This window comes from Anopheles gambiae, chromosome 2, assembly GCF_943734735.2.
Source record: "Anopheles gambiae chromosome 2, idAnoGambNW_F1_1, whole genome shotgun sequence".
NCBI classification, from domain to species: domain Eukaryota; kingdom Metazoa; phylum Arthropoda; class Insecta; order Diptera; family Culicidae; genus Anopheles; species Anopheles gambiae.
This window is the reverse complement of record NC_064601.1, coordinates 50,767,625-50,790,388: the sequence shown is the minus strand read 5'-3', so window position 1 is coordinate 50,790,388 and position 22,764 is coordinate 50,767,625. Positions and strand designations below refer to the sequence as shown.

Sequence of the window (22,764 nt, the reverse complement as noted above, 5' to 3'; positions counted from 1 at the left end):
CCTACACATACAAATCGCGTATCACTTCTGCTACGATTAACGGCGCATTTCAACACACAGAATTTAAACACATATACATTCCACCAATTCTGACACGGCAAAACACATTTTGAAGCCTTCAACGATCGCGACAAATTTATTTCAACACAAATGTACACTTGCGCTACACTACCGCACACTTTCTTGTTCGTGGCCAATAAAACCCTGTTCACACACTGTCGACCAGTGCGAACGTCGATGAAGTATTGCACCACAGAGCAGCGCACCTTATCAGCGAAATTGAAATAATCACCCTTAAAAACCCGCGACCAGATGAATTTTCACGCTCCAAACTCAGAACCGTCGCAAACCACGGCACATTCTGCACCGACACAGCAGCGGATGGCCAGGGCGATGAAAAAATCCGTGCGACGACGGTTTGCGGCAAATACGTGACGAACGCGCGCGCGACCAGTCTGTTGCCGATGGTCCATCCGTCCGTTTTCCGTGAACGTATCTTTCCACACTGCGGGGACCGGTGTCACTTCAGACACGATACGACGCATTCGGTCAACATTCGGCTTTCGGCATTAGGTGCTGCTGAGTGCCCAGTGAATGCGCGGTGAACATTCACGTAAGAACGAACTGCGCGTGAGTGACTAAACGAACAAACGAACGACCGAACGAACGTACGAGCAATAGTTCACCTGTGTCATCGTTACCCTCTGTATTGCAGCGTCTAGCGTATTATGAGCTCGCAAGACCGTTTTTTCTACTTCTGTTACGGTAATAAAATACAACCTGCTTCACGAGATTTGAGCGAAGGGGTGGACTCTCATATCTCTTGTTACCCCTTTTTGAGATTGAGTGCGCTCGAAGAGTTTGTGGTGCTGCGGCAAAGCACTCACGTTACTTAGCACAGCACTCGCGTAATAAAACAACATTTGGATGAAGTTCAGTGAGAAGAGCGCACACATTCGTTCTCCGATCATGGGAGCGAAAGAAAGAGAGAGTAGATGTGAATCAGCACTTTTGTGAGCTTTTGTGCGGTGAGATGAGTTGTTTTTAAATCGCGTCCAATGTGTTGGATGTTTTGCACACATTTTTACATCACAATTTTAAGATTGCAAAGGCGATGAAAGTGAATAATGATTAAATATGTTTTTAAATAAGAATATAATGGACCCTGTTATAATAAGTAGCTTGTATGACAAGGTATTTGCATAGCATGGCAATAACAGCAAACTGCATAACGCCTTAGAATTTAATAGTGTTCAAATATACATTTTATCCAACGATGCCATGCTCAAACCGGTTTGACACACATATTCCATTTCTATGCAGTGAGAATTTAATCAATCTAAAAATGACAATTATTTAAAATGCATAAAAAGGTGCATCATTCAATGTTTCGATTCAATTGATCCATGGTGGTTGCCAGTTGAAGGGATTGTATCAAAGTGTGTTGGAGAGAAATCATGAAACATAAACCCTTTTCCGTGGTATGAATCGTGTACCCAGCATTTTATCTTCACGGTGTTTGACTTTAGAGATTGAAGACATGTCATAGATATATAGCTAAAATAACAAAAATAACGAATACAAATTACCTTAGATATAAAATATAGGTAAAATAAGGGTTAAAAAATTATAATAGGTTCCATACGACAAAATAGAAATACAGTCTGAACTCATTGGTTGCACTTCGATTCCCTGTCAACTATTAAATATGTACTTGTCAGTGGGCACGTTTTACCATACAAAATAAAACTGAAATTTTTCTCGACAAGCCATGAGATTTTTGTGAAATTATCAAAAACCAGTTTCCTATGCAAAAGCATGCTTTTTAATGCAGCTGCCAGTTAACTATCGAGCGTTCAATAAAAAAGCATGCCAGCTAAAAAGCGTTCAAACATTGATTTCTAACTGTATTTAAGTTATGCGCTTGTTTGAAATATGCTCCGGAATGGTGAAATCACTTAAACAGTTCAATAGTGTTATTCCGTAACGTAGCGGTTGAAAAATCTATTATTTTGTATAATGTGCCGATATTGCTACAGATGCGTTAGAATATTCGTTTAGAAAAAAATGGTGAATGACTATAAAATAAGTAGATGTTTTTTAACTGAAATGCTTTTCAACTAGACATTCGCTAACTGGGATGGATCTGCGTTAATACAGGGTTTACCAGCATAATAGACAACTGTCCACTTGTTTATAACAATAGTCGTTTTGAATTGACACCGATGTCTACCACTTGCTCACACGTCAGATGGTGTAAGCTACTCTGTCCAATTCAATAACACAATTTTCGCCTTCGATTAGCAACTGTCAGATTCGGCACAGTTTGTTTTGTTGGGACAAATTTTGCAAAAACAAAACATTTTCAAACACGTTTCATTTATTCTAGCAATATGCAGTATAAACCATAAATTTCAATATATCAAAGCATTAATTTTGTTAATTATACAACAACCACAAGAAACTGTGCCGAATCCGACCGTTGTGCAATCGAAGGCGAAAATTGTGTTATTGAATTGGACAGAGTAGCTTACACCATCTGACGTGTGAGCAAGTGGTAGACAGCGGTGTCTATTCAAAACGACTATTGTTATAAACAAGTGGACAGTTGTTTATTATGCTGGTAAACCCTGTAATATCTTAAACGTCAAATGTGAAGCATCCGGAAACAAACGAGGGATACATACATCTATGCAAAAAGGCAAGGCATGTTGAATCTTCTGAGTTTTTTGTTTGCAAAATAAGTTTTTAAATGGTAAGAACCGCACGATTCAGAATTCAGAAATTCTCACTATAACTCTATAACAACGGCCGATACAAACATTACACCAGAAACGCAGTTAGGCGAACATTTACTGTGTAACAGTAATCTTCGTTATTCATGTAGCAAATACAAATACCAATTAATTTAGTTCGATTTCACTTTTTCATAGTTCATATTTTCTTTCTTAGCCAATCATCACTATAGGAACGTAATGCAAAAACTATTGTGAATGAATATGTTTTTTTCGTTTAATTGTTGTGTCTAATGGTATATATGTACAGCATATTAGTTGTGTTTGGAGAAATATTACGTGTTTTCTGTATGTTAAAATATTTCCTTTCCAACTAAAATATTATTTATTGTTAAAACATTTCCTTTTTGACTCTGTAAATTTGAGTCTTTATTCACTGTACACTTATTTCGTAAAGGAAGTTATTATTACACTTTTCTTGCAAATTATAAGGAAAAGCTGCAAACTATTAATTATGAAATATACAGTAACATAACGAGATTTTTGTAAAATGAATGAGTCACTAGAACGGATTAAACTTTTTATGCGAGTTTTCACCGTAGATATTATGAGAGTCATTCTATAAATGACTTAAGGCGCTTTAAATGAAACAAAAATTGGTCGCCTTTAATTTCTAAGCGTGCATGCGTATTACGTATAAAAGAAAAACATTCAAGTCAGTGAGTTTCCCTCAACCCCAAAGCTGTCCGTCAATGCAAACTTACAAACAAAAGAAGCAGAAAAACCACTCTTCACCAAGAACCGGGTGGATGCTCTGTACATTGAAACTAATCCAACGCAAACGAACCTGTTTTCAAACCATTAAGCCACCCAAAGAGCTCGTACTGTGATTGATAGACCAGCTACACATTTGCTGGTGGGTAGCGGTAGTTCATTTCATCGCAACATAATCCTTTTGATAGTTCAATCCTTCGCTCAGTGTTTGGCTTTTGCTTTGCGTTTTGCGGGAAACTACCCAACCAGAAGCAGTAAACCCTATCGTAGTCTACTGGACCCGATACATGCACATGGTCACATGGGGTTATCAATCACTTCCGCTCGAGGCAAAATGTAGCCATTATAAATAAAGAATGAAAGAAAACAACGTACTCGGAAGGTCAGCTAACACGTTTGTTTGGCTGCGCAAGTGTGTATATGAGAGTGCGCGTTACCGCGGCCATGCACGCCTGTAAGTTTGTGGAAGGATTGATTGATGTCCCAAAAAAAAGGTAAAATCATCGACAAAATGTGTAAAGTCGCACACTAAAATCAATCTAGAGGAGAGAGCGTTTAAAAAGCAACGAATAAAGTCAATCGGAAAATGGAAAATCATTCTTTCAATGCTTGTATCGTGAGTGATTTGATTCCCGTGATTCTGAATGTATTGAATCGTGTAGTACTTTTCTTGTATGATCATTGTTTCAAATAACTGAACCTTGACCGCAGCCGTTGCTTTTTAATGATAGTTCTGCATAAAACTAATGTTGTGTAGTAATGATTGCATATACGTGTATCGCTGCTAGAAAAACGACTGGCAGGGAATATGGAGACGCCTGGTGATTGCTATTATAACCTTGTGGCTTGCCCAACAATTACTAATCTCAATATTCATCGATATTGAGAGCAAAACAGAGCAGAACAAACACCTGATCTGCGACAGGTCTCGCTTCGCCTGATCCAGCTATCAAACTCGCTGTGCTCCCCTGCGCCTCATGCCGACCTGGGGATTTTTATCGAATACCGTTTTGGTGGGACATAACTTCAGTATCTTCATAACATGTCCCACATCTCACATTTCGTGAGAGCTCATAAGTCTTCTGGATCTCAGCAGTCAACAAAGCTCATAGTATGCACGACTCTCCTGAACAATTCGTCTCCTGATTTCTGTGCTGATGTCGTTGTCCGAGGTAACGACCGTCCCGAGATACTTCTTCACTACCTCGAGATTGTCCCCGCAACTAATACACTGCTTCCCAGGTGGGCTCAAAGATGGTTTCCGAGAAGCAGGTACTTCGTCTTCGTCGCATTGATTCTCAATCCAATTCTTGCTGCTTCGCGCTTGAGTCGGGTGTACGCCTCACACACCTTCGCTGTTGTCCTACCGTTGATGTCGATGTCATCCGCAAAGCCCAAAAATTGGAGAGACCGGTTGAGGATCGTGCCACGGATGTCGTTGTCTAGGCTCGCGCTTCGAATGAAAGGGCGTTGTTTCAGGGCGTTGTTGAAGAGCAGACAGGAGGTTTCTGACATCAAGTTTGACACTTTCACCTTGTACTCCTGCCTGGGATCACCCGAAGATTACAAATTGGGTTAATGATTTATTTATTTATATATTTATTTATTTATTTATTTATTTATTTCTTTATTGGAAATAAATATATCTACCTCAAGAGCTACATATATGTAACTTAATAGCTATGGATGGATGGACCTGCCTCCAACAAACCCAGCAGCTGCCGACGAAATTTGTAGCAAGAGATGCATAGCTGCAGAACAGGATCTGGGACATGATCTTGAAGGCAGCGTTAAGGACTGCCAACAAAATTCGATCATTCTACCCTATAGCCCTTTTTTTAGACTGAGTGAATGACACCCAGTTTCCTCTCCTCCGGTAGTTCTTCCTGCTTCCAGATTATCACGATCATGTTTCTCAGGCATTTCTACGGTGTACCGGATGCTGAAAAGGTAACAGAAGGTCTATCAGTAGTAGGAGTAACAGTAGGAGTAACAGTAGGAGTAAACATACAGTGAATCAGTGACAGGACAGCCAACATACATTTTCCAGATTCGAGTTATAATTGTACGAGTCAGAAGCCTAAGGGTCAACGAACCTAAGGGTCATGAGCATTACCATATGTTCATCAACGAAAACACCGCACAGATCCGTGGTAGCTTGATGCTCATTACTGATACTCAATGGAATTGCGTCGTGACATGACTGAAACGAAAAACTCTCACTGGCAAGCTGAGCTTAATGCCAGTGCAAGCATAATTATGATTTTTGCTGGCTGTGAACAGTGCTGCCAAATGCCACTGTTTCAGTCACCAACACTCATGACTGAAACGAAGCTCAAATCAGCTCACGTACACAACTGAGATGATCATAGGTGAGACTAAAAACAGTTGGTGGATCAATCACATGCTTGGTGATATTTTGATTAGCACCCAACTCTTGGTCACTCATTTGGTTACGACATTTTTATCGTTGCAAAACGATTGCAATTTGCAAAACGATGCGAAAGGCCTCTAAAAAACAACTTGAGCGATTTAAAAATCAAATTGCGCTATTGAAAATAGCATCGGTGCGGTGAAACAACAACTTTTGACAGCTAAAGTGAATCTTGAGCTTCTGCAATTGTTTTGCTGACATTCTATTCTGACTTGTAAAACCCTGTATCATTCTATCGTTATTTAAACAGTGGTTAAACATTTTTGGATAGAATCTGAAAAATAACAATTGTTATGCCAAAGGTGGAGGTTTACTGGAATGGTAAAATTTGGTTTGTGCTTTGCTCAAATAATTTGCATTTGTTAATTTATCGTAATCCTGCAATATTAAAAAAATGACTTACATACAAAAATAGATACAGTGGAGTAAAAAATTAATGCATACTGTCAATAATTGATGCCTTAAAATCAAACATTGATATGTACTGTTAAAAATGTATGCATTTAGGCAAAATTTGGGGGTTACGGTTATACCTCAATTGAAAATTGCTGGAAATTGCATACATAAATAATAATAAACTCTTATTATTAAAAAAAAATCCATAGAAGAATGACCTGGAAATTGAAATAAAATAACATGAATTGTCCCTACCGAACCTAATCAAATGTCAGTTACTTATAAATATTTATCTAAAAATAAAAAAAAATCATCAATAATGTTTTGAAAAATAACGTTTGAATATTCAGCTGTCTGGTACTAAACAAGTTTCGAATGCGTGTAGAGACCGGTATGACCGCGCAGGTCGTTAGGCCAATCTTCTTATTTGGCACAACAACCGCTGTCGGTCAAGGCCTGCCTGTGCCCACTAGTGAAGTGAGCTTGGCTTTCAGTCTCTTATTATTACCATAGCAGGATAGTCTGTCCTACGTATGGGGACACGGTATATTCGGGGCTTGAACCCATGACGGGCATGTTGTTAAGTCGTACAAGTTGACGACTGGACCACCAGACCGGCGTTAGGCCAAGAAGAAGAAGAAAATAAGAACAAAACAAGTAAAACAATACATTATAATATAAACAAACCTATTGCATAGATCTAATTGTAAATTAAGATAAATAAACTGATCCAAATCCTCTTTTGCTAAATTAACGTTAACCGTTGGATCAATCTAATTATCGACAATGAGACCTTCAACGTTGAAAACCTTGGACCTTGGAAAGAAATAACATAATCCACAATAGTTTAGTTTTTTGTACACTAACGACAAAGACAAAAATTAAAATCAAAAACATTCACTATGATGGACTAGACAGCTGGTGGCAATACAAGATCCGTTTCGTCCACAAGTTTTGTCTTCGCAAAAACAACTAAACACACAACAGGTACATCGTACGAAGAGTACACGACACTCGACAGACACGTAGCATAGAAAAAAAGAAATTCCTAACTTATGTGAAAGTCGCAACGCACTCTGGGACGTAGTGAAGCAAAGAGGAAGGGAAAAGTTTTGCATAGCAAATTTGTTTTCCCACCGGAGGGACGCCATCGCTTGTTCTTTTGGCATTTTTTCTCGCTCCTTCATATCCAAGCATTCGAGCGAAAACACTGGAAACAGTTGGCCCGCTACCCCTGCAACAACTGTAGCCTTTGTTGATGATGTTGCTACTACTGCTGTTGCTGCTGCTGCTGCTGCTGCTGATTGCAACCTTGCTCCCGTGTGACGCCCGGAACATTACTTTCAACCAGACCACCGAACCCTCGAAGCCACTTGGCAAAAGTCAAACTATCTCAAGGGAATGCCCAGTTGACCTGCCCTTGCTTTTGAGATATCCTGAGATGATGCTGCTTTTGTCTTGCTCTGTCTTTTTCTCCCTCACTTCTTACATTTGTTATGCAATCTCATCAAATGTTTCATTTACGAAAGCAAATCTTACACAACTTTGAAGATACGAACGAGTTGAAGAATCGAACAACAACCGGGACGGTGGTCGTATCTTGCCATGATCCATCCCGAGGCGATTGTGACTGGTGGGAGGGGAACACCGGTTTGCCATTGTTTTAGTGCGGGAAATCGATTGGAAATGAAATCATCCGAACGCTCTCGAGCTCAGGTGATGTTGTTTAGTCTCTGGAGAGCCCGTGTGGTAAAACGAGCAACAGTGGTGAGGATGAATGGTAATAGAACGGGCAGACAGCAGATGGGTTGCTGCATGAATTTATCATATCTTTCGAATTCCATGGATAAAGTTTGCAGATGAAGTATAGCATAGTATCTAGATGAAACAAGCCACTGGTACCAATGAACTTTAAACTACTCTTTTGTATATATCATTGTTTTGAAACACATAAAAAGAAACATAGACTTTCAATCAAAAATACTTTTGATTATGACGTTCATTAAAAAACCAGGTCCATTATTTTACTGCCCAAGATGTTAGCAATTATTTGAAATAAATCCTACCACAACATACGCTATCGAATCAGTACCAACGCATCGACAACCTATTAGCCCTACAAGCGCCGTATCAAATAAAGTCTTCATTTTCACGCATTAAAAACGCATTAAACGCTGCTTATGGAACGTAACCTACTCCAAACGCACGAACCGTCGATTACTTGATACTACCAAAGTACGACGTCTCTCCGTTGCGTGCTACTACAGACGCATCTGCCCAAACGCTCCAAAAAGGGTTTAAGAGAACTTTTCCGCTTGTTCACGTATGAGCAAAAAGATATGCTTGTTTTCGCTGGCAAGGAAAAACTTTATCCCATTCCTTCGGGCTGTTCTTTCACCCGATCCCGTCCAAAGTTTCCCAGAAGAAAGCCGAACTAACTTCACTCAACACTAAGCGTTGGGTCTGTTTGTGAAGGTATGTTTTTTTCTCAGTTTGATTCTTCCCTCTCGTTCTTCTTCTTATTTGCTCTATTTTAGCAAAGTTATCAACATTAAAGCTACCTATCTTTCCCATCTTTTTTTTTTTTGCTTTCTGTTACTCAAGTACGATCCATTTTCTCGTAAGAATTCCATGGAGACTCTTCGGGCCAAACTGAACCTATCGAAAGTTGTTACCAGGGACATAGAGGTGTCGAGGTCCCCTCCTTCTCAGAATGCTTGTGTGTATGAAGTAATTTACACCCAGTTCGAAGAATGATGACGAATCCCACGTCTTTCTCGGTACAAAACTTCGCAAATCCCGCATGGTACTTTCGACATCGTCCCTCTACCATACATGCACCAAACAAACAAAACAACTCTAAGCTGGTTGGACCAGTGGAGCAACATAATTCATCGAGATAATTGTATTACAATTTTTCCACCCATTGTTTCTGCTGTGCTCATTCTGGGCCGGGTGCTCGTTGGCGGTACAACCAGAGGGAACGTTTTCCATCACCGTTGTGAAGCATTTGCATAGGACCCCGGGGTGACATTTCGAACCGTTACCTCCGTTTGGTGCTCCTGTGCACGACGGGACATTTCCGGTGGTTCCGCACAAAATGCATCATCATCATCATCATCATTGTTCACATCAAGCTGCTCTAGGTGCACGTATCCGATTGTAGAGCATACTAACGCGCAGCTGCAACCACGCAACGAGCGTTAAAATTAAAACAAAAACCAGAGTGTGCAACATTCTAAGACGGCACTATTTATTCTGTTTGGTGTTTACCGCCTTTTGTTTTGTTTCGTTGCGCCTTTTCTTTCACTTGTATCCACTATCAAGAGTATGTGTTTTTTCTTAAGAACATTACCATTCCCGCCTGCCATTTCCTTCGTACATTGCATTAAAGTATTACCCCATCACTGACAGAATTCTACAACTCCTACGTACTGTACCGGTAGAAGTTTCATCACTTCCTTATTCACCTTGCATCAAGAGTGGAAAATGTGGCTTGAAGCGCGTTCCGTACCAAACCGAGAGCCGAGAGCAGTATGTAGTTTTTTTAATCTATAAAACTGCCCTCCGTTACAAGCTGACAGCGAACCGACATCTGACGGTTGGTTCCGTAAGCTCAACCTTTCTCGAGGTTTGTCGAGGACCGGTTCAAACGGACACTGGTTGAACAAATGCTAATTCGGCCGTTACTGCTCACACACCCACACACCATCTACCTTTTACTCTAGCAGGAATTTCCCTTTTCTGGTCAGGTGGCGGAAATTTGCCCGGTCACCATTCATCACGAGCATTTTCCAGGAAATGTGCCAAACGTTGGTATTTATGTGTGCCTGCAAGCTAAAGTGTAGCGAAGGTAAAGTAGAAGATTTGTGGGCAAACGATAATCGCTTGGAGTGTGCTTACGGCTTTGTGCGCTTTTCTGCACAATAGCATATGCATTATCCACTTTCAAGCGTTTCGTTTAAAGTAAGTCACCGGTTCCAAGTTAAAGCTTATGTTCATAACGATAACGAAGGAATAAAGGATTATTTAATATATACCATAAAAAACGCTTATATTGTATTATTTATTTTATATAATCACCAGAAAGGAATGGGAACAGCTAGCACAGTAGCCGGTAATGGCAAAACATATAATGGAATGAAATGCTACACATAGGCTAATGCTGGTGCTAGGTAACACTAACTAAATCAATCACTCGTGTATAATATAATTAGTGTCACGTTTCAGCTCGTCAGTCAGGCAGTATTCCAACGAACAGCGCCCTCGTTTCATAACCATCTTCGGACCCCCGATAAACTCTTTTGCACCCTTTTGAAGTTAAAAAATTAATCCATTTAATTTGTATTCTATAGTGTGCAAAAATGGTGCAAAAAATCCTTTTGGTTTGTTTTTTTTCATTTGGTTTATAATTTAAAGTAGGTCTAGTAAAAACTCTTAGTAATATAATACAACATATCCAACATACACTACAGAGGTCTAGCTTTTGAATGATAATGTAAGAATTTATCACTTTTCTCAAGGATATTATTTAATTTCGATCCGAAGTGACTCTTAGCTTCATGGTTCTGCAACATGCCTGCCTTGAGCCTAAACTGTATATAAACTGTAACCAATCACTAATTTACATCAGTTTTAAGTGCCACCCTGAGATTAATTAATAAAATGAGTATTTTATTTCATTAAGTCGAAATTGTTCTTTTGGTACGAGGCGAGCTACGCACTTTGTAAACTAAGGCCTCAAAAGGCCCGTTGAAAACAAATCTCCTCCCGCTTATAAGTAATTTTCCTTCTCAATATTTTCTGGTTTAGAACCTTTCATACTACTTCCCACTCGATACTTCAGATAGATCTAATATCATGTGACCACTAAGGTCACGCCTCAACTCGTGTTAGACTGCTACTATCCGTGGTAAAGTCGTTATTATGCACGACTTTAACAACATGCCCGCCATGTGTTCAAAACCCTGATAGACCGATTTCCCAAGCGGCCAAAAAAGACCTAGACCGATTACAGTTGTTACACCAAATAAGATGAAAAGAAAGTTGTTCAACCTAACTTTTCATTTATCGCTGTGTCATCATGTTGAAGTGAAATTATCTAATAGAAAATCACATAAAATAAAACATCAGAACCAGCGTGATATTGAAATTTCTTCAAAGCATGTAATCTCCACGGTAGTAAAACTCTCCTACCTCTACACAACGATTATCAATTTACACTGCAGTCCATATTCTATTACAGCAGTGGTTTCGCTAATTTGGCTGGTATTTTCTATCCTATATACACGCATGGCGGTTTACTATCCTTTTACGGGGGGAATTAACAAGCTCAGAGTCACATCATTTACACACAAACATTCATACCTACCTGAAATCATCCATCGTGCAGCGTGTCTCGGGACTGAAATGTGTGCACGTGAGCATTCCCAACTAATTTATCCTTCCAACAGTCTATAAAACCCATGGAACAGAACGGTGTCGACTGTCGGCTGAGCGTCGCATCCGGGTAAAAAGGGTCTGCGGCCTTTCGGTAAAGTTTTCTAATTAGTCGTATTCTGGCTAAAAGTTTGCCTCATCGTAATGGTGTCATCGTAGGATTTGTGGTGGTCAAATCGGATTCGCACGATTTCCCTTTCCTGTCTGCACACATAACATAGATATACCGCACTCACCAATGCCGTGTGAAGCCGGTTAACAATAGGAAACAATAGTAGTTCAACTTTCGCCCCGTTTGCTTGTACCCTCGGTCTAAAGCACTCGACCATCGCACGTTGCACAATGTCAACCATTCAAACTGTCCAAAACTTAATCCAATCCGGGCGATGGGCTGATAGTACACTCGGATGCATGTACAATTGTCGGTATTTGTCTGACCGTAGCTCCGGAATTAGCGTAATAAATCAGTCCACCGTCGCACGGTAATCGTAAGCGTTTCGTCGATGGCAGGTATGGAAGTAAACCATCTACGCAACACAGACCACCTTGATTTGATTCATCTGTCGAAACTCGTTTCCCTTCTCTACTCCTATGCATGTTTGGATATTCGAACCGATTCCTTGCACTGTAGCCATATTGTACAGGATTTGTAGACGACCGAAATAACGACATGCCATTTCCGTTACTGGTCCTTACCTACAACTGGTATTAAATCTACCAACAGTAAATTAATTAACAAAGATAGTACCGTTCGTGGAACAACGGCAATTGAGTTCAATCAGAACCGGAGGTTTGATTTAACTATTTCGTTGATTAGGCGCTTTGAACATTTTGAAACAATGAACCATGAAAACTTATAATGAAAATGATTAAATTCGATGAATATAAGATCAATTTTCTTTGTTTCCCATAATTGTTTTCGCGATTTTTTTTTAATTTTGAGAGAATACTTTTAAATAAAACAATACAAAAAATAATGAATAATATGTTTATTCAATTTTTATGAACCACATATGCTTTATACTTACTAAGCTTATGTTTTTATTAATAAATAGGTCTTGCAAGTTTTTTCGCTCAAATTTATTTAATTTATATCAATTCTACACTACTATGCACACATACATTTGGAAACGAAAACGATAATTGCTTCATAAGTTAAAATGTTGTTAAAGTTAAAAGTTAAAATGATGAAATATAATATTAATATATAATCTGAAACCTTCTAACAAGCACCCACTTCCCAACACATATATTCAACCAATCTTAAGTATATGTTGCCTGAATCCGTACAGCGACATGGTGATATTCTACTGAGACAGCATTTGTGACGTTCGTAATGCCAGCTGTAATGAATATTTCATATCCTCAACGCTCAGTTTGTACATTTTATTTTATATTTTACTTTTAAAGCTCGTCACACACCATTTCAACGCTGGGTTGAACCACGGTTAGCTGGTATTGCGATTGTACCTGTTCAAAAATTCATGAACCCCAACCGTTTTTTTTTCTACTTCTGTCTCCTTCCAGAATATTTACCGTCAGCAATTGCGTTGACAAATAATTTTGCAATGATGCGTACTGACGCGATGAAATAAAAGAAAGACTGCGAGCGTTTACAGAAATTCACCAAAATTATAGCATGCGGTAAATGTGCGTTTATACGCACGGAATCGCACGGCTCTGTTTTGTCAGCTTACTACATGTTCACGTTACACCTTTTCCATGTTCTAAGCCACGCTGCGCGCATGTGTTCTCCTTTATTGTGAAAGAGTGTGTGGGACTGTTACAGGCAGCAACATTTTAAAGTCATTCAACTTCCATCACGTTTCGTGGAATGTCGCTCGTTGGAACATCAAATACCCATTTAAGATGTTCAATGGAACCGTTGCAAAGCTTGGCTTTTGCCTTTAATTTCATGGGAAAATGGTTTTCGATGTGAGTTTTAATATGTAAAAGCATGAGCATGAAGCGAATGTATGAAACGTTTGGAAAATCCGTAATTATTGTCAATCAATTAAAATTAAAAGTTTTTTTTATTACGTGCAAGTGCTGTATTAGCGAGTTCTTAAAATTCGCGTGTTAAAGTCTGTTCATTGGAATGGTTGTTTAATACTGGAGTTTGACAAGCAATGAATGCAAACTTAATCTGAAATACAATATTATGTTTTTTATGAATTATTTATAACTTGAGACTAATTTACCAGATCTAACGTTTGTTTATTCAAGCTAATACCGTATTTTAGCGTCTATCTATCATAGCCTATATACAATACATAAACCTAGTCTTCATTTATTCTTGACCAGAAATTATGACCTTCTTAGGGTATAAATGACCAAAATCAGATTTCGTTACAGACGGACCTTATAAATTACAATGCTATGCAATTTATATAGCTTTCCCTAATTAAGATGAAATAATTCATATTTCGTTCGAAAACAGCACAAAAGACTTAATAGGGCAGTTATGTATATCATTACTTGAATTAAGATATTGTTAAAATTTTGTTAAATTCAAAGCACTTTTCCAGTTTTTCCATAAGTCTTCAGGGCGGTAATACCACTCGAACGCTCATAACAGCATTTGTTTTAGCTAAAAAAGGAAGTGAAAGTCTAAGCTGATTTTCTCATGTTCTGTTGGTATAGTCAAATTTATTTTATATATTATAAAACAATCATTTACTAAATCGTTCAATATTCCTGTTTTTTTTTCTTTATGGGTATGGAACAGTCGAGACGTATTTCATGAAGCTCTTTTGGATAACATGGAAATATTTAAAGATATATAAACTAGATCAACGTGTGCATAAGTATAAACAAGAAGACATGAAATATTATAAATCAATACAGATGATACGATTAAACAATTTATTCTTCAAACACATTCATAACTCACTAATCGCATTGCCTTGTATCCGATTAAACTTAATCCTTATTAATTTTACTAAAACAAGTTTTATGTTATTTTTTCAATTTTTAAAGGACATGTTTCATTATTATGTTGTTTTTTTTACATATTAATTTCCTTCAATTTTGCAAACGTTTAAGGTAAAATTTCTTCATTCTTTGAAATTTCAATCTCTCATGAAAAAACAGAGACAGTAATGGGAGTGTATTTTTTTGTTATTTTCACTTTATTTCGTGATTTATTACCATCTGCATTCATTTCTTCTGATGGTTTTTATGCATTCGCTATCAATTTACAATAACAACCCTCGGGGAAATGAACCAAGATTGTCTTTCAAAAGTACCACACCATAGCTTGCAAAACAAAGGAAAAGCACAAGACGATTGGGAAAAAGAAAATCAAAATGCTACACAACGTTGCGCTCAGAGCTGATTGATCCTTAAGATTGTTGATTTTCGATTTCGGAAGTTATCTTTTCAAGCATTTCGAAGACAGTGGTTTTATAAAGTGAGCAGTGAATAAGACAGACAATTGTACGGATGTACACGAATATAGCTACAGATTGGTTAGCTCGTAAATCAAACGATATTGACATTCTCAGTGCCGTTTGATGAATTGAACATTTAACCAGGTCAATCAGAACAACACTGCCAAAGCATCAAACGGATGCGAACTTTATTGAGTTTTTTTTTGTGTTATATCTGTTATACCTTTTTGTACACTCACACAGCACAGTCAACAACTGTGCTTAGTGAAGCAGATTCTTGGTTTGCTGTACCACAAATCGGTTTATTACTCCACATCAAAGGTAAAACATTCCCATTATAGATATTCAAAGAATTTCCATTTACATTCATTAACCGCAGTAATCAGTGGTTGGAATAGTACGGGATTTGCAAGCATAGCAGTGCGCCTAAACCTACGAACGGGATTGCAATAGTTGATTGGAATGTGAAATAATTTAATACCAGTTCCATCCGGCATGTTGCTTCACAGAACAGAAGTAAAGCAGTAAGCATTAAATGAAATGAAGTTAAAAAAAATCAATGATTAATGGGTTATTTGTATTATAGAGAAACCTTTGTTGGAAAGTGAGAAAACTATTCCTTAAATCAGTGCGTATTTCCGTATCACAGCTCAGCGACCATTCAATGGAGCAGCGTGTACGATTGAAAGAACTCTCCCTTTTAGTTAAACGGTTTCGCTCAATCGATTAAACGAATGTCGCTGAATCATGCCACAAAATGGCACTCCGTGTTGAACCGGGAAAGGAAAAGCGAGCCCATTGTGCCATCATTTCTCTTCCTTTCACGCTCGAGAAGCACAACTCGGTTATTTGCAAACGGAACCCGTTCTATACGTCGCTTTTAACCAGCGCTTTTCAACCGACTTTTCATCAACCGTGGCGAGTGTGGCGTTCCTAAAAGGATGACGATTTCGATTTACGCCACCTACAATGCGATATACTGAGTTGGCGTTTCCGGCCCGCCAGCTTGATATCGGTCCGCTCTTTTGGGACGATGATGAAAACGCAAGTCTTTGCAGAGCATCAGAACCATTGGGCAGCGATTGCCACGTTCAGGTGGCCATTGCCAGACAAACCAGTGCGTTCCCTGTTGTATACAGTGATCCGGTGAGGTACCATCGTTGCGTTGCCATTTCCCTGTACTTTGTTTTGTTGTTATTCGCCATTGAATTTCCCAGCAAAAACATGTCAATGAAAAATGAATGTTTCTTGTCTTGTTCGGTGATCAGCAGGAAAAAATATGCACCAGGAGTAAGGGAAAAAAACTGCGCGCCAACATTGAAAGGATATCGAAACGTAGCATTATTTTCTTGCACAATACTCTACTCGTTCCTTCAACTAAACCTTCTGTTGACGAAAACAAATTGTGATAATTATATGGATCACATTGATGAAAGTGTGTTGGCAAGATGTTGAACGTATTAAGTCTTGAAGATAAATAAAATTGTAAGATACATTTCAATGTATCTCGTTTCGTATTGAGCATGTTTTGTAAGTAAAATTAGAGCGAGATTTTAAGTAAAATTATGTATAAAATTGCTAATGACTAAATGTGTTGAGCTTTCAAAGCATTATTACATTAAATTATGCAGTGTGACAGAATATCTTAATCTTAATACCTTGTTTAGAGGTAACGAACATGTTACATGGGGTGTAGAGCAAAAGGGCGCCTGTACAGCAGTCGAAAAGAACAGCAATAGTAAAGTGGGTGAAGATGGAAAAACAATAACAAGTAATTATTGCGTTCCTTAAGATGTTTGTAACAAATCAAAATTCTTCTGTATAATTCTCGTTAAGTAATTTATTGGTATAAAATAGTTACTAGTAGTTATAAACAGCATTACACGATTTCCATCACATAATGCTCCAGGCGTATACACTAAGTGTATTATGTAATATTGAAGACAATCACGGACAAACCGGTTCAACTGTTGATGAATTACATTAGTTCAACGTGTCGTTGCATCTTCCACTGTAAATGAATCATGCTCAAGTTTTGTATTTAGATCTTGCTTCACATTTTCCTGCTTCGTTGGAGTAGTAACTGATCATCAACAGAAAGGCTATACCTTACTGGCCAAGTGTACTGGCCAACCACATACACAGTTACTTGCTGGAAAAGTCTTCAAACTTTCACGCCAACCACAAGAACCACCTGGAGCCATTAGCAGTAATGCCACTGGATGTAATCTAATGCAGCAAAGTGCACCAAATTGAGTTTGCCTTTCACTGCGCTGTAACTTTCTGCTTAGAATTCAATTAAACTCACTTAACCTACCAGTTTGCATCAAATGTCATGGGCTGCATACGTATTCATGTTTCAATCCTAGTCATAGGCACTTTTCATAGTCACTTGTTTTTCTGTTACTTGAGTATTTCTATTCAATATTGTTTCCCTCATACTTTGTTGAAGTATTTTTCCACACAAACTAACAAAGAAGATGTTAAATTGTAGGATTAAAACTTTTTGTGTATATCTGAAGAAATAATGCTTTAAACTAAACAGGCTAAATTTGATCGAATACCATCTTACCAGCATCCTTCTAAATAATTTAATTGCGGTATCCGATATGGCAGAGCATTTAAAATAATTTAATAGCATATAAAAGGCAATAGAGCGATCAAAAACATATCACAATGTATGATATGTGTAGGTAATAGACATCTTCACCGTATCTAATAATAAAATAAACATCTAACCAATGTAAATATAAAAAAAAATCATTGCTAATGGTAAATAGTAACACTTATATTTTTATTTAAAAAAAGCATAAACAACAATGGAACGACAGCGAAGCATCTCGGAATTATCCAAACAATCATTTCGAATCGTTGAAAAATTAAAATTGTATTTTTTTAAATAATATTACTAACTATGTTTGTGATACAATTCAGTTCATCAATGTTGTAGAACAGTTTTGGTAAACGAAAGACAGTAATTCGCACGATATCAACGTCATGAAAGATCAGTTTTCAAGAATCATCAAAATTTTCTCCATTATAATAAGTTGTGATATACAGCTGCAATTGCTATGAAAAGAAAACATCAGAAAGCGCTATTCACAGGCAGAAAAGGACGGACAGATACTTCTAAAACAACGTAAAACCAAACTATGTAAGGCCACGAAGGGTTAACGCTTATCAGCCTAAGCTATCAGTTTAGATAATTAGATATTTAGATATTTATTGACTACAAAGTTCGCCAGATAACGATTTTACTTAGCATGGTTATAAAAACAAATATCGGTCGTTACAAACACACAATACGACATTTTTTTGAAATCTGTGCGTTCCCTGAACACTGCTAGGTTAGTGTTAAAATCGAAGTGCTCGTACAGGACTTATGCGAAACACACTACATGTAAACAACAGTTATAAAAAGGTAAAATAAAATCTATAAAATTGAAGTTTTATACTAGTTGTATAACATTGGACTACTATTCGTATAATTACTAGTAGGAGTTTCTGCCACACTGCATCATAAAATTTATTTTAAAAATGTTCCGAAATCTTATATTAACTAGTTTTATATTTTCCTATTTTTTTACATTTTAAAACATGAATTGCACTTATTGCAATATGATGTAAACTAATAAAGGCGTTGCAATATACTGTTTTACATGATTTTTTTTACTTTTCAGCAAAATATTATATTGTAAAACTTTTTAAAACATTATTTACATATGTAGCATTCCATTTTTAACTAGAAAATATAACACCACATTAAAAAGGTTCAGAGTTTACGACTGAGAAAAAAAAATTACATCTCATGCTCCACTGGTTAAGGAAGCACTTGGGATACAGTTTAGAAATAAACCATTATTAAATTTAATGTTAACCAAAGCACCTACTTCACTTATTGAATTAGAATAATAAATATCAATAAAACGTTTACATATCCAATATCATACATCATCAAACATAATGTCAGAGTGCTAATTATCTATTCAAAATGCATCGAACGCAAAACTTATAAGATTAAATCAATCAGAATAAGAAAAAGTCAAGCAATTTGGAACTATAAGTAAAGGAAGGGGGGATCCCTGTCATTTATAGCAATCAAATTAAGAATAATGTGTATTTCTCTCACATTATTGCGATTCCAAGATAACCAAGTTGGAGTATTACTTAAAACGCTATAAACGAACATTGTTAAGAATCAACGTCTTTTCCCTAACACTGCCTTGTTTTGTAGAACTTAAGATAATTTTATCTTTTAATTTCAAATATATTACTGTTCTCTTTACGGTTAACACGGCAAATGTCCCAGACGGTTATCAAACAATGTAATCGTCGTGCCTAGGAAAGTAACGCAACCAAATTATTTTCAATTTAAACATTTTTCTTACCTACCCTTCACTTTTGATTGCCAATAACGATCCAGAGGCAATCTCAATAAAAAACGTCAATGTAAACACGTCAACAATAACTTTCATCCCTCACCCCCGTTAAATCCAAGATACTTAAACCCGACTCGATCTGCTAGAAACACGATCATACCAATCCCATCACGGTTTCATATTCGAGATGTCATTTTCTTCGTTTACTTATGGTCGCCATTCTGGCAATGTCGCGCACATCCATCGTCACCGTCGGCCCGACAGATAGAATGGCAATGTTATGTTTTTGCCAAATGAATATGTTCGAAATTGAATTGAAATCTAATTTTAAAACTTGCTTCCCCTTCTCTTAGTCAAGCTGGGTCGTATGTTCGCCTGTTTGGCATGTTCGACTCCCCGGCTGTAGCACGGTAATGAACCTACCGATTAGGCACGAGAGGCCACCCTTTGAGCGTATAAAAAATGGAAATAATCAACCAACGACGTTCCCGATCACGGGTTGGTGGCACAAACAACCAGATACCTTCATCAGCTACCAAGCCATCCCATCATTGGTACTCAATGGGATCGAGTTGGGTTTTGACTAGAGAACGACGAGGAACTCGATGGCATCGACCATCTGTATGATGGTAGGCTGTGGGCTGATCCAACCTCGTCCTGTGTTCCAACAACGATGAATGTCATTGGCGGTGAAATTAGATTGACGGTTCGATGCCATACGAGTATAAAGGAAATGACACTCATATTCAGAGAATGAGTCCATGGATGAAGGAAAGGTCGAGAGAAGCACAGTATACGCCAGCTATTTCATGTAACAGCTTTTACACCCGGTACACGTGGGGTTGTTATTCCCGGCGTTTGTAGAGGATGTCTTGTCGGCAGGGAATTCATCTTCAGTGCTGAAAACATGGCTACAATCCAATAGCCCATTCTCCTACACAGGTTGGGAAGCCGATGCTGCTAATGAGAAATGACAAGAGGCTTCCCGAAAATTTCACTCCCATGCTGACAGTTCCACGATGATGAAGAAACACGACCGTTCCGTTCGGTTCATTTTTCAGCCTTAGGTATGATGTGAAAGCCTGCATTGTAGTTTGTTTTGCTTACTTCTAGCGCTTGTTCTCTGCCATTTAACATTCCCTTTTTGGAAGCTGACCTTGGTTGCTTTCAAAACAAACATCCATCCATGTGGTGACGTCTTTTGCCATTATGACACATCTGTTGCCTTATACGGACCGTCTTCCGCCCTCGGCACCCTCAACACATTGTGCAACTCAACTATCTTTTCACCTTTCAAGACAAAGCCGTCGTCAGATAACGCACGAAAAATGGATTCATCATGTGTGCATGGCTGCATGAGTGCGCAGCAAACGCTGCACAAATGTTTTGACAGACGAAAGCATGCTTCGTAGATGTACAAGGGTGAGCGTTGGTGTCCTTCTGTCAGAAACCAAGCAGAGCTCCGAGACGAGGGCGAGCTATCTTTGAAATTTTCCGCCCCAAGAGTAATATTAGCAGTGAAGAAAAAATGCTTTACAAATTCAGCTCATGCTTTACGATTTGCATCTTTTCGTCGGTTTTCTTCTCATGAAAATGTCTTCGTTTGCTCAAACAGACGCCTTCATGTGCATCGCGCGTTGACAGCTGATCTATCGCTTTACATGGCATTTCTATTTTGCTATTCTACTGTTTAATATCCCAAAAGTTCACATGGTCAACTCTCAGCAGGATATATATATATCAGTAAAATATATCATATATATATATATATATCAGTAAAAGAAATTCTATGAACTTTACAATCCTGATGTACGTATTTGTTAGGGCTTAGTTGTATTTCGTAAAATAGTACATAATTTGAGTACTACACGTTAAACATGAATTCGCTAATGAACTACGAATGAAAAATTTACTGCTTTTTCCAATACCTCGATTGTCGCGGCAAAAAATGTTCGACAGCTCATATAAAATAATCATCGCAGTTTAAGTACTCTTTAACCATCGGCCATCCTCCTTCCATTAATGGTTGACATTCGAGCTGGAAAGCTACTTCGTCAAGGGCTAAAAACATAAGCTTTGGCAAACGCATTTACAACACTTAAATGTGCAAGCGAAAAGCATAAAGCAAAAACATGGCTTTGTACTATCGCTCATACAATATTCACCTCTTTATGTACACGTGCGTTAATGCTCAGCATTATTTAATCATATGGGATGAAACTTTTTGACACACGCCAGGTTCATATGGTCTGCTGAAGATATTTTGGGAATCCTTTTATTAATTAATACATGTGGCCTCTATTTACATTGTATTTTTGTACGGCATGTACAAGCAAATGGAGACGCATGGTAGTGTTGGTCGAAGGGGTCGCATCTATAAACCTAGAGATTGCGTTGTTTTTAGTTTATTTATGTCATAATATCATTAGAGGTTATTATCAAAATATATATGATGGTAGGCTACTCGAGGACTGTGTGTGTGTGTGTGTGTGTGTGTGTGTGTGTGTGTGTATGTATATATATATATATATATGTATATACATATATAGTCAGTCAATGACATGTAATGCAACAGAAAAACAGCACGACGAATAGACGTATTACACCGATAAGATATAAAAAACAATAAATTTGTTGGTTATAATGTATATAGTTTGTGTGTGGGTGTGTGTGTGTGTGTGTGTGGGTGTGTGTGTGTTTGGGTGTGTGTGTGTGTGTGTGTGTGTGTGTGTGTGTGTGTGTGTGTGTGTGTGTGTGTGTGTGTGTGTGTGTGTGTGTGCGTGCGTGTGTGTGTGTGTGTGTGTGTGTGTGTGTGTGTGTGTGTGTGTGTGTGTGTGTGTGTGTGTGTGTGTGTGTGTGTGTGTGTGTGTGTGTGTGGGTGTGTGTGTGTTTGGGTGTGTGTGTGTGTGTGTGTGTGTGTGTGTGTGTGTGTGTGTGTGTGTGTGTGTGTGTGTGTGTGTGTGTGTGTGTGTGTGTGTGTGTGTGTGTGTGTGTGTGTGTGTGTGTGTGTGTGTGTGTGTGTGTGTGTGTGTGTGTGTGTGTGTGTATACACATATAGTCAGTCATTGACATATTATGCAACAGAAAAACAGCACGAGGAATAGACGTATTACACCGATAAGATATAAAAAATAATAAATTTGTTGGTTGTAAACTATACAGTTACTTGGTTATTTTTCCTTCTAGAGTATCAACTATAACCTGCCAGAAATTCG

General features: G+C 38.1%; 1 protein-coding gene across 8 annotated transcripts in view; it reads right to left on the bottom strand.

Moving 5' to 3' along the window:
• The window catches only part of LOC1274064 (5-hydroxytryptamine receptor 1), a 52,582-nt gene extending 51,361 nt beyond the window's left edge, over window positions 1-1,221 (bottom strand). For 2 of the 8 annotated variants that reach the window (XM_061641525.1, XM_061641532.1), the window contains exon 1: window positions 6-530. The gene's annotated coding sequence lies outside the window, so the exon portion shown is untranslated. Of the gene's footprint in view, window positions 1-5 lie in introns of all 8 variants that reach the window. The other 6 variants (XM_061641530.1, XM_061641535.1, XM_061641523.1 and 3 more) reach the window with 5 other exon arrangements.
• Between the last annotated feature and the right edge of the window lie 21,543 nt (window positions 1,222-22,764).